We start from the raw sequence: 13,796 nt of genomic DNA on the forward strand, positions 1-13,796 counted from the left end.
ACTCCTAGATTTTTTGACCTTGAAGACTGTAGGGCTTACACCCACAGCATTTTATTAATGGTAAAAGCAGGAACAATACAGTGCATCCTCAAGTTGAGGAAAAATAAAAGGAAGGAAAAAACAAGTACCTAAAGAAGGCTATACAAGGGAGGGATGTACTATACCTAAAAATTACAAAGTTACACTTATCCAACTCTCCTCAAGGAGGTAGGAAATCAATCCACTTACACAACACTCCCGTTGTTCTATGTTGACACGAGAAACAAATTTGAAAGCAATAAGAGGCAATGGATATCATTTCGTCCACAAAGGTGGGACGTTCCCTACCGAAGACCATCATGCTTGTTGTGAGCAGCTCCGGTTTGTGAGAAGCATATACCCAAACCTACCCCAAATGGGACAAAATTTGTACCACGGCATGTTGATGCCGCTCCATGATAGCATGCCAAGTTTCATGAATTTCAGACGAGTTTTGGATTTACAAGAATTTAAAAACAAGGCATCTCAATGTTTTGCCGGCAATCAACGGTGCCCCAGTGTTTTAAATTTATTCCCATTTCTTGCATGGGACCTAAGCATGCACCAAAGGACACAAATTTGTTTTTTCAACCAACTTATATGCACTGGAGCATGTGCATGTTGTTCAAATTTGAATTATGCACATCAAATGCATTGAAAACTCAGTTAATGCATAAAAATGTCCAAACGAACCCCAAAAAATCACAAAAATTCACATAACACTCATGTTCTTCTATGTTGACACGAGAAAAAAAATTGAAAGCAATAAGAGGCAGTGGATATCGTTTCATCCACAAAGGTGGGACGTTCCCTACCGAAAACCATCATGCTTGTGTGAGAAGCTCCGGTTTGTGAGAAGCATATACCCAAACCTGCCCCAAATGGGACAAAATTTGTACAACGGCAAGTTGATGCCGCTCCATGATAGCATGCCAAGTTTCATGAATTTCAGACGAGTTTTGGATTTACTAGAATTTAAAAACCAGGCATCTCAATGTTTTGCCGGCAATCAATGGTGCCCCGGTGTTTGAAATTCATTACCATTTCTTGCATGGGACCTAAGGATGCACCCAAGGACACAGATTTGATTTTTCAACCAATTTATATGCACTGGAGCCTGTGCAAGTAGTTCAAATTTGAATTATGCACATAAAATGCATTGAAAACTCAGTTATTGCATAAAATGTCCAAACGAACCTCAAAAAATCACACAACACTCCTAGTTTTTTTGACCTTGAATACTGCAGGGCTTACACCCATAGCATTTTATTAATGGTAAAAGCAGGAACAATACAGTGCATCCTCAAATTGAGGAAAAATAAAAAGAAGAAAAAAAAACAAGAACCTAAAGAAGGCTATACAAGGGAGGGATGTACTATACCTAAAAATTACAAAGTAACACTTATCCAACTCTCCTCAAGGAGGTAGGAAATCAATCCACTTACACAACACTCCCGTTGTTCTATGTTGACACGAGAAACAAATTTGAAAGCAATAAGAGGCAATGGACATCATTTCATCCACAAAGGTGGGACGTTCCCTACCGAAAACCATCATGCTTGTTGTGAGAAGCTCTGGTTTGTGAGAAGCATATACCCAAACCTACCCCAAATGGGACAAAATTTGTACCACGGCATGTTGATGCCGCTCCATGATAGCATGCCAAGTTTCATGAATTTCAGACGAGTTTTGGATTTACTAGAATTTAAAAACCAGGCATCTCAATGTTTTGCCGGCAATCAACGGTGCCCCGGTGTTTGAAATTTATTCCCATTTCTTGCATGGGACCTAAGCATGCACCAAACGACACAGATTTGTTTTTTCAACTAACTTATATGCACTGGAGCATGTGCATGTAGTTCAAATTTGAATTATGCACATCAAATGCATTGAAAACTCAGTTAATGCATAAAAATGTCCAAACGAACCCCAAAAAATCACAAAAAATCACATAACACTCATGTTCTTCTATGTTGACAAGAGAAAAAAAAAATCAAAGCAATAAGAGGCAGTGGATATCGTTTCGTCCACAAAGGTGGGACGTTCCCTACCGAAAACCATCATGCTTGTTGTGAGAAGCTCCGGTTTGTGAGAAGCATATACCCAAACATGCCCCAAATGGGACAAAATTTGTACCACGACATGTTGATGCCGCTCCATGATAGCATGCCAAGTTTCATGAATTTCAGACGAGTTCTGGATTTACTAGAATTTAAAAACCAGGCATCTCAATGTTTTGCCGACAATCAACGGTGCCCTGGTGTTTGAAATTCATTCCCATTTCTTGCATGGGACCTAAGCCTGCACCCAAGGACACATATTTGATTTTTCAACCAATTTATATGCACTGGACCATGTGCATGTGGTTCAAATTTGAATTTTGCACATAAGTGCATTGAAAACTCACTTAATGCATCAAAATGTCCAAATGAACCCCGAAAAATCACAAAAATTCACACAACACTCCTGTTGTTCTATGTTGACACGAGAAAAAAATTTGAAAGCAATAAGAGGCAATGGATAGCGTTTCGTCCACAAAGGTGGGACGTTCCCTACCAAAACCATCATGCTTGTTGTGAGAAGCTCCGGTTTGTGAGAAGCATATACCCAAACCTGCCCCAAATGGGACAAAATTTGTACCACGGCATATTCATGCCACTCCATGATAGCATGCCAAGTTTCATGAATTTCAGACGAGTTTTTGATTTACCAGAATTTAAAAACCAGGCATCTCAATGTCTTACCGGCAACTAACGGTGCCCCGGTGTTTGAAATTCATTCCCATTTCTTGCATGGGACCTAAGCATGCACCCCAGGACACAGATTTGATTTTTCCACCAATTTATATGCACTGGAGCATGTGCATGTAGTTCAAATTTGAATTATGCACATAAAATGCATTGAAAACTCAGTTAATGCATAAAAATGTCCAAACGAACCCCGAAAAATCACATAAATTCACACAACACTCCTGTTGTTCTATGTTGACACGAGAAACAAATTTGAAAGCAATAAGAGCCAATGGATATCATTTCGTCCACAAAGGTGGGACGTTCCCTACCGAAAACCATCATGCTTGTTGTGAGAAGCTCCGGTTTGTGAGAAGCATATACCCAAACCTGCCCCTAATGGGACAAAATTTGTACCACGACATGCTGATGCCGCTCCATGATAGCATGCCAAGTTTCATGAATTTCAGACGAGTTTTGGATTTACTAGAATTTAAAAACCAGGCATCTCAATGTTTTGCCGGCAATCAATGGTGCCCCGGTGTTTGAAATTCATTCCCATTTCTTGCATGGGACCTAAGGATGCACCCAAGGACACAAATTTGATTTTTCAACCAATTTATATGCACTGGAGCATGTGTAAGTAGTTCAAATTTGAATTATGCACATAAAATGCATTGAAAACTCAGTTGATGCATAAAATGTCCAAACGAACCTCAAAAAATCACACAACACTCCTGTTTTTTTGACCTTGAAGACTGCAGGGCTTACACCCTACAGCATTTTATTAATGGTAAAAGCAGGAACAAGACAGTGCTTCCTCAAGTTGAGGAAAAATAAAAAGAAGAAAAGAAACAAGAACCTAAAGAAGGCTATACAAGGGAGGGAAGTACTATACCTAAAAATTACAAAGTTACACTTATCCAACTCTCCTCAAGGAGGTAGGAAATCAATCCACTTACACAACACTCCTGTTGTTCTATGTTCAGACGAGAAACAAATTTGAAAGCAATAAGAGGCAATGGATATCATTTCGGCCACAAAGGTGGGACGTTCCCTACCGAAAACCATCATGCTTGTTGTGAGAAGCTCCGGTTTGTGAGAAGCATATACCCAAACCAGCCCCAAATGGGACAAAATTTGTACCACGGCATGTTGATGCCGCTCCATGATAGCATGCCAGGTTTCATGAATTTCAGACAAGTTTTGGATTTAATAGAATTTAAAAACAAGGCATCTCAATGTTTTGCCGGCAATCGACGGTGCCACGGTTTTTGAAATTTATTCCCATTTCTTCGATGGGACCTAAGCATGCACCAAAGGACACAGATTTGTTTTTTCAACCAATTTATATGCACTGGAGCATGTGCATGTAGTTCAAATTCGAATTATGCACATAAAATGCATTGAATACTCAGTTAATACATAAAAATGTCCAAACGAACCCCAAAAAATCACAAAAATTCACATAACACTCATGTTGTTCTATGTTGACACGAGAAAAAACATTGAAAGCAATAAGAGGCAATGGATATCGTTTCGTCCACAAAGGTGGGACGTTCCCTACCGAAAACCATCATGCTGGTTGTGAGAAGCTCCGGTTTGTGAGAAGCATATACCCAAACCTGCCCCAAATGGGACAAAATTTGTACCACGACATGTTGATGCCGCTCCATGATAGCATGCCAAGTTTCATGAATTTCAGACGAGTTCTGGATTTACTAGAATTTGAAAACCAGACATCTCAATGTTTTGCCGGCAATCAACGGTGCCCTAGTGTTTGAAATTCATTCCCATTTCTTGCATGGGACCTAAGCATGCGCCCAAGGACACATATTTGATCTTTCAACCAATTTATATGCACTGGACCATGTGCATGTGGTTCAAATTTGAATTATGCACATAAATGCATTGAAAACTCAGTTAATGCATCAAAATGTCCAAACGAACCCCTAAAAATCAGAAAAATTCACACAACTCTCCTGTTGTTCTATGTTGAAACGACAAAAAAAATTGAAAGCAATAAGAGGCAATGGATATCATTTCGTCCACAACGGTGGGACGTTCCCTACCGAAAACCATCATGCTTGTAGTGAGAAGCTCCGGTTTGTGAGAAGCATATACCCAAACCTGCCCCAAATTGGACAAAATTTGTACCACGGCATGTTCATGCCGCTCCATGATAGCATGCCAAGTTTCATGAATTTCAGAGGAGTTTTTGATTTACTAGAATTTAAAAACCAGGCATCTCAATGTTTTGCCGGCAACTCACGGTGCCCCGGTGTTTGAAATTCATTCCCATTTCTTGCATGGGACCTAGGCATGCACCCAAGGACACAGATTTGATTTTTCAACCAATTTATATGCACTGGAGCATGTGCATGTAGTTCAAATTTGAATTATGCACATAAAATGCATTGAAAACTCAGTTAATGCATAAAAATGTCCAAACGAACCCCGAAAAATCACACAACACTCCTAGTTTTTTTTGACCTCGAAGACTGTAGGGCTTACACCCACAGCATTTTATTAATGGTAAAAGCAGGAACAATACAGTGCATCCTCAAGTTGAGGAAAAATAAAAAGAAGGAAAAAACAAGAACCTAAAGAAGGCTATACAAGGGAGGGATGTACTATACCTAAAAATTACAAAGTTACACTTATCCAACTCTCCTCAAGGAGGTAGGAAATCAATCCACTTACACAACACTCCCGTTGTTCTATGTTGACACGAGAAACAAATTTGAAAGCAATAAGAGGCAATGGATATCATTTCGTCCTCAAAGGTGGGACGTTCCCTACCGAAGACCATCATGCTTGTTGTGAGAAGCTCCGGTTTGAGAGAAGCATATACCCAAACCTACCCCAAATGGGACAAAATTTGTACCACGGCATGTTGATGCCGCTCCATGATAGCATGCCAAGTTTCATGAATTTCAGGCGAGTTTTGGATTTACTAGAATTTAAAAACAAGGCATCTCAATGTTTTGCCGGCAATCAACGGTGCTCCAGTGTTTTAAATTTATTCCCATTTCTTGCATGGGACCTAAGCATGCACCAAAGGACACAAATTTGTTTTTTCAACCAACTTATATGCACTGGAGCATGTGCATATTGTTCAAATTTGAATTATGCACATCAAATGCATTGAAAACTCAGTTAATACATAAAAATGTCCAAACGAACCCCAAAAAATCAAAAAAATTCACATAACACTCATGTTGTTCTATGTTGACACGAGAAAAAAATTGAAAGCAATAAGAGGCAATGGATATCGTTTCGTCCACAAAGGTGGGACGTTCCCTACCGAAAACCATCATGCTTGTTGTGAGAAGCTCTGGTTTGTGAGAAGCATATACCCAAACCTGCCCCAAATGGGACAAAATTTGTACCACGACATGTTGATGCCGCTCCATGATAGCATGCCAAGTTTCATGAATTTCAGACGAGTTCTGGATTGACTAGAATTTGAAAACCAGGCATCTCAATGTTTTGCCGGCAATCAACGGTGCCCTGGTGTTTGAAATTCATTCCCATTTCTTGCATGGGACCTAAGCATGCACCCAAGGACACATCTTTGATCTTTCAACCAATTTATATGCACTGGACCATGTGCATGTGGTTCAAACTTGAATTATGCACATAAATGCATTGAAAACTCAGTTAATGCATCAAAATGTCCAAACGAACCCCGAAAAATCAGAAAAATTCACACAACTCTCCTGTTGTTCTATATTGAAACGAGAAAAAAAATTGAAAGCAATAAGAGGCAATGGATATCGTTTCGTCCACAAAGGTGGGACGTTCCCTACCGAAAACCACCATGCTTGTAGTGAGAAGCTCCGGTTTGTGAGAAGCATATACCCAAACCTGCCCCAAATGGGACAAAATTTGTACCACGGCATGTTCATGCCGCTCCATGATAGCATGCCAAGTTTCATGAATTTCAGAGGAGTTTTTGATTTACTAGAATTTAAAAACCAGGCATCTCAATGTTTTGCCGGCAACTAACGGTGCCCCGGTGTTTGAAATTCATTCCCATTTCTTGCATGGGACCTAAGCATGCACCCAAGGACACAGATTTGATTTTTCAACCAATTTATATGCACTGGAGCATGTGCATGTAGTTCAAATTTGAATTATGCACATAAAATGCATTGAAAACTCAGTTAATGCATAAATATGTCCAAACCAACCCCGAAAAATCACACAACACTCCTAGTTTTTTTGACCTTGAAGACTGTAGGGCTTACACCCACAGCATTTTATTAATGGTAAAAGCAGGAACAATACAGTGCATCCTCAAGTTGAGGAAAAATAAAAAGAAGGAAAAAAACAAGAACCTAAAGAAGGCTATACAAGGGAGGGATGTACTATACCTAAAAATTACAAAGTTACACTTATCCGACTCTCCTCAAGGAGGTAGAAAATCAATCCACTTACACAACACTCCCATTGTTCTATGTTGACACGAGAAAAAAATTTGAAAGCAATAAGAGGCAATGGATATCATTTCGTCCACAAAGGTGGGACGTTCCCTACCGAAGACCATCATGCTTGTTGTGAGAAGCTCCGGTTTGTGAGAAGCATATACCCAAACCGACCCCAAATGGGACAAAATTTGTACCACGGCATGTTGATGCCGCTCCATGATAGCATGCCAAGTTTCATGAATTTCAGACGAGTTTTGGATTTACTAGAATTTAAAAACAAGGCATCTCAATGTTTTGCCGGCAATCAACGGTGCCCCAGTGTTTGAAATTTATTCCCATTTCTTGCATGGGACCTAAGCTTGCACCAAAGGACACAGATTTGTTTTTTCAACCAACTTATATGCACTGGAGCATGTGCATGTAGTTCAAATTTGAATTATGCACATCAAATGCATTGAAAACTCAGTTAATGCATCAAAATGTCCAAACGAACCCCGAAAAATCAGAAAAATTCACACAACTCTCCTGTTGTTCTATATTGAAACGAGAAAAAAAATTGAAAGCAATAAGAGGCAATGGATATCGTTTCGTCCACAAAGGTGGGATGTTCCCTACCGAAAACCATCATGCTTGTAGTGAGAAGCTCCGGTTTGTGAGAAGCATATACCCAAACCTGCCCCAAATGGGACAAAATTTGTACCACGGCATGTTCATGCCGCTCCATGATAGCATGCCAAGTTTCATGAATTTCAGAGGAGTTTTTGATTTACTAGAATTTAAAAACCAGGCATCTCAATGTTTTGCCGGCAACTAACGGTGCCCCGGTGTTTGAAATTCATTCCCATTTCTTGCATGGGACCTAAGCATGCACCCAAGGACACAGATTTGATTTTTCAACCAATTTATATGCACTGGAGCATGTGCATGTAGTTCAAATTTGAATTATGCACATAAAATGCATTGAAAACTCAGTTAATGCATAAATATGTCCAAACCAACCCCGAAAAATCACACAACACTCCTAGTTTTTTTGACCTTGAAGACTGTAGGGCTTACACCCACAGCATTTTATTAATGGTAAAAGCAGGAACAATACAGTGCATCCTCAAGTTGAGGAAAAATAAAAAGAAGGAAAAAAACAAAAACCTAAAGAAGGCTATACAAGGGAGGGATGTACTATACCTAAAAATTACAAAGTTACACTTATCCGACTCTCCTCAAGGAGGTAGAAAATCAATCCACTTACACAACACTCCCGTTGTTCTATGTTGACACGAGAAAAAAATTTGAAAGCAATAAGAGGCAATGGATATCATTTCGTCCACAAAGGTGGGACGTTCCCTACCGAAGACCATCATGCTTGTTGTGAGAAGCTCCGGTTTGTGACAAGCATATACCCAAACCGACCCCAAATGGGACAAAATTTGTACCACGGCATGTTGATGCCGCTCCATGATAGCATGCCAAGTTTCATGAATTTCAGACGAGTTTTGGATTTACTAGAATTTAAAAACAAGGCATCTCAATGTTTTGCCGGCAATCAACGGTGCCCCAGTGTTTTAAATTTATTCCCATTTCTTGCATGGGACCTAAGCATGCACCAAAGGACACAAATTTGTTTTTTCAACCAACTTATATGCACTGGAGCATGTGCATGTTGTTCAAATTTGAATTATGCACATCAAATGCATTGAAAACTCAGTTAATGCATGAAAATTTCTAAACGAACCCCAAAAAATCACAAAAATTCACATAACACTCATGTTCTTCTATGTTGACACGAGAAAAAAATTGAAAGCAATAAGAGGTAGTGGATATCGTTTCGTCCACAAAGGTGGGACGTTCCCTACCGAAAACCATCATGCTTGTTGTGAGAAGCTCCGGTTTGTGAGAAGCATATACCCAAACCTAGCCCAAATGGGACAAAATTCGTACCACGGCAAGTTGATACCGCTCCATGATAGCATGCCAAGTTTCATGAATTTCAGACGAGTTTTTGATTTACTAGAATTTAAAAACCAGGCATCTCAATGTTTTGCCGGCAATCAATGGTGCCCGGTGTTTGAAATTCATTCCCATTTCTTGCATGTGACCTATGGATGCACCCAAGGACACAGATTTGATTTTTCAACCAATTTATATGCACTGGAGCATGTGCAAGTAGTTCAAATTTGAATTATGCACATAAAATGCATTGAAAACTCAGTTAATGCATAAAATGTCCAAACGAACCTCAAAAAATCACACAACACTCCTAGTTTTTTTGACCTTGAACACTGCAGGGCTTACACCCATAGCATTTTATTAATGGTAAAAGCAGGAACAATACAGTGCATCCTCAAGTTGAGGAAAAATAAAAAGAAGAAAAAAACAAGAACCTAAAGAAGGCTATACAAGGGAGGGATGTACTATACCTAATACAAAGTTACACTTATCCAACTCTCCTCAAGGAGGTAGGAAATCAATCCACTTACACAACACTCCCGTTGTTCTATGTTGACACGAGAAACAAATTTGAAAGCAATAAGAGGCAATGGATATCATTTCGTCCACAAAGGTGGGACGTTCCCTACCGAAAACCATCATGCTTGTTGTGAGAAGCTCTGGTTTGTGAGAAGCATATACCCAAACCTACCCCAAATGGGACAAAATTTGTACCATGGCATGTTGATGCCGCTCCATGATAGCATGCCAAGTTTCATGAATTTCAGACGAGTTTTGGATTTACTAGAATTTAAAAACCAGGCATCTCAATGTTTTGCCGGCAATCAACGGTGCCCCGGTGTTTGAAATTTATTCCCATTTCTTGCATGGGACCTAAGCATGCACCAAAGGACACAGATTTGTTTTTTCAACCAACTTATATGCACTGGAGCATGTGCATGTAGTTCAAATTTGAATTATGCACATCAAATGCATTGAGAACTCAGTTAATGCATAAAAATGTCCAAACGAACCCCAAAAATCACAAAAATTCACATAACACTCATGTTCTTATATGTTGACAAGAGAAAAAAAATTGAAAGCAATAAGAGGCAGTGGATATCGTTTCGTCCACAAAGGTGGGACGTTCCCTACCGAAAACCATCATGCTTGTTGTGAGAAGCTCCAGTTTGTGAGAAGCATATACCCAAACCTGCCCCAAATGGGACAAAATTTGTACCACGACATGTTGATGCCGCTCCATGATAGCATGCCAAGTTTCATGAATCTCAGACGAGTTCTGGATTTACTAGAATTTAGAAACCAGGCATCTCAATGTTTTGCCGACAATCAACGGTGCCCTGGTGTTTGAAATTCTTTCCCATTTCTTGCATGGGACCTAAGCAAGCACCCAAGGACACATATTTGATTTTTCAACCAATTTATATGCACTGGACCATGTGCATGTGGTTCAAATTTGAATTTTGCACATAAGTGCATTGAAAACTCAGTTAATGCATCAAAATGTCCAAATGAACCCCGAAAAATCACAAAAATTCACACAACACTCCTGTTGTTCTATGTTGACACGAGAAAAAAATTTGAAAGCAATAAGAGGCAATGGATAGCGTTTCGTCCACAAAGGTGGGACGTTCCCTACCAAAACCATCATGCTTGTTGTGAGAAGCTCCGGTTTGTGAGAAGCATATACCCAAACCTGCCCCAAATGGGACAAAATTTGTACCACGGCATATTCATGCCGCTCCATGATAGCATGCCAAGTTTCATGAATTTCAGACGAGTTTTTGATTTACCAGAATTTAAAAACCAGGCATCTCAATGTCTTACCGGCAACTAACGGTGCCCCGGTGTTTGAAATTCATTCCCATTTCTTGCATGGGACCTAAGCATGCACCCCAGGACACAGATTTGATTTTTCCACCAATGTATATGCACTTGAGCATGTGCATGTAGTTCAAATTTGAATTATGCACATAAAATGCATTGAAAACTCAGTTAATGCATAAAAATGTCCAAACGAACCCCGAAAAATCACATAAATTCACACAACACTCCTGTTGTTCTATGTTGACACGAGAAACAAATTTGAAAGCAATAAGAGCCAATGGATATCATTTCGTCCACAAAGGTGGGACGTTCCCTACCGAAAAGCATCATGCTTGTTGTGAGAAGATCCGGTTTGTGAGAAGCATATACCCAAACCTGCCCCAAATGAGACAAAATTTGTACCACGACATGCTGATGCCGCTCCATGTTAGCATGCCAAGTTTCATGAATTTCAGACGAGTTTTGGATTTACTAGAATTTAAAAACCAGGCATCTCAATGTTTTGCCGGCAATCAATGGTGCCCCGGTGTTTGATATTCATTCCCATTTCTTGCATGGGACCTAAGGATGCACCCAAGGACACAAATTTGATTTTTCAACCAATTTATATGCACTGGAGCATGTGCAAGTAGTTGAAATTTGAATTATGCACATAAAATGCATTGAAAACTCAGTTGATGCATAAAATGTCCAAACGAACCTCAAAAAATCACACAACACTCCTGTTTTTTTTGACCTTGAAGACTGCAGGGCTTACACCCTAAAGCATTTTATTAATGGTAAAAGCAGGAACAAGACAGTGCTTCCTCAAGTTGAGGAAAAATAAAAAGAAGAAAAAAAACAAGAACCTAAAGAAGGCCATACATGGGAGGGAAGTACTATACCTAAAAATTACAAAGTTACACTTATCCAACTCTCCTCAAGGAGGTAGGAAATCAATACACTTACACAACACTCCTGTTGTTCTATGTTCAGACGAGAAACAAATTTGAAAGCAATAAGAGGCAATGGATATCATTTCGGCCACAAAGGTGGGACGTTCCCTACCGAAAACCATCATGCTTGTTGTGAGAAGCTCCGGTTTATGAGAAGCATATACCCAAACAAGCCCCAAATGGGACAAAATTTGTACCACGGCATGTTGATGCCGCTCCATGATAGCATGCCAGGTTTCATGAATTTCAGACGAGTTTTGGATTTAATAGAATTTAAAAACAAGGAATCTCAATGTTTTGCCGGCAATCAACGGTGCCACGGTTTTTGAAATTTATTCCCATTTCTTCCATGGGACCTAAGCATGCACCAAAGGACACAGATTTGTTTTTTCAACCAATTTATATGCACTGGAGCATGCGCATGTAGTTCAAATTCGAATTATGCACATAAAATGCATTGAATACTCAGTTAATACATAAAAATGTCCAAACGAACCCCAAAAAATCACAAAAATTCACATAACACTCATGTTGTTCTATGTTGACACGAGAAAAAAAATTGAAAGCAATAAGAGGCAATGGATATCGTTTCGTCCACAAAGGTGGGACGTTCCCTACCGAAAACCGTCATGCTTGTTGTGAGAAGCTCCGGTTTGTGAGAAGCATATACCCAAACATGCCCCAAATGGGACAAAATTTGTACCACGACATGTTGATGCCGCTCCATGATAGCATGCCAAGTTTCATGAATTTCAGACGAGTTCTGGATTTACTAGAATTTGAAAACCAGGCATCTCAATGTTTTGCCGGCAATCAATGGTGCCCTGGTGTTTGAAATTCATTCCCATTTCTTGCATGGGACCTAAGCATGCACCCAAGGACACATATTTGATCTTTCATCCAATTTATATGCACTGGACCATGTGCATGTGGTTCAAATTTGAATTATGCACATAAATGCATTGAAAACTCAGTTAATGCATCAAAATGTCCAAACGAACCCCGAAAAATCAGAAAAATTCACACAACTCTCCTGTTGTTCTTTGTTGAAACGAGAAAAAAAATTGAAAGCAATAAGAGGCAATGGATATCGTTTCGTCCACAAAGGTGGGACGTTCCCTACCGAAAACCATCATGCTTGTAGTGAGAAGCTCCGGTTTGTGAGAAGCATATACCCAAACCTGCCCCAAATGGGACAAAATTTGTACCACGGCATGTTCATGCCGCTCCATGAAAGCATGCCAAGTTTCATGAATTTCAGAGGAGTTTTTGATTTACTAGAATTTAAAAACCAGGCATCTCAATGTTTTGCCGGCAACTAACGGTGCCCCGGTGTTTGAAATTCAATCCCATTTCTTGCATGGGACCTAAGGATGCACCCAAGGACATAGATTTGATTTTTCAACCAATTTATATGCACTGGAGCATGTGCATCTAGTTCAAATTTGAATTATGCACATAAAATGCATTGAAAACTCAGTTAATGCATAAAAATGTCCAAACGAACCCCGACAAATTACACAACACTCCTAGTGTTTTTGACCTTGAAGACTGTAGGGCTTACACCCACAGCATTTTATTAATGGTAAAAGCAGGAACAATACAGTGCATCCTCAAGTTGAGGAAAAATAAAAAGAAGGAAAAAAACAAGAACCTAAAGAAGGCTATACAAGGGAGGGATGTACTTTACCTAAAAATTACAAAGTTACACTTATCCAACTCTCCTCAAGGAGGTAGGAAATCAATCCACTTACACAACACTCCCGTTGTTCTATGTTGACACGAGAAACAAATTTGATAGCAATAAGAGGCAATGGATATCATTTCGTCCACAAAGGTGGGACGTTCCCTACCGAAGACCATCATGCTTGTTGTGAGAAGCTCCGGTTTGTGAGAAGCATATACCCAAA

Source organism: Triticum aestivum, chromosome 3D, assembly GCF_018294505.1.
Source record: "Triticum aestivum cultivar Chinese Spring chromosome 3D, IWGSC CS RefSeq v2.1, whole genome shotgun sequence".
NCBI lineage: Eukaryota > Viridiplantae > Streptophyta > Magnoliopsida > Poales > Poaceae > Triticum > Triticum aestivum.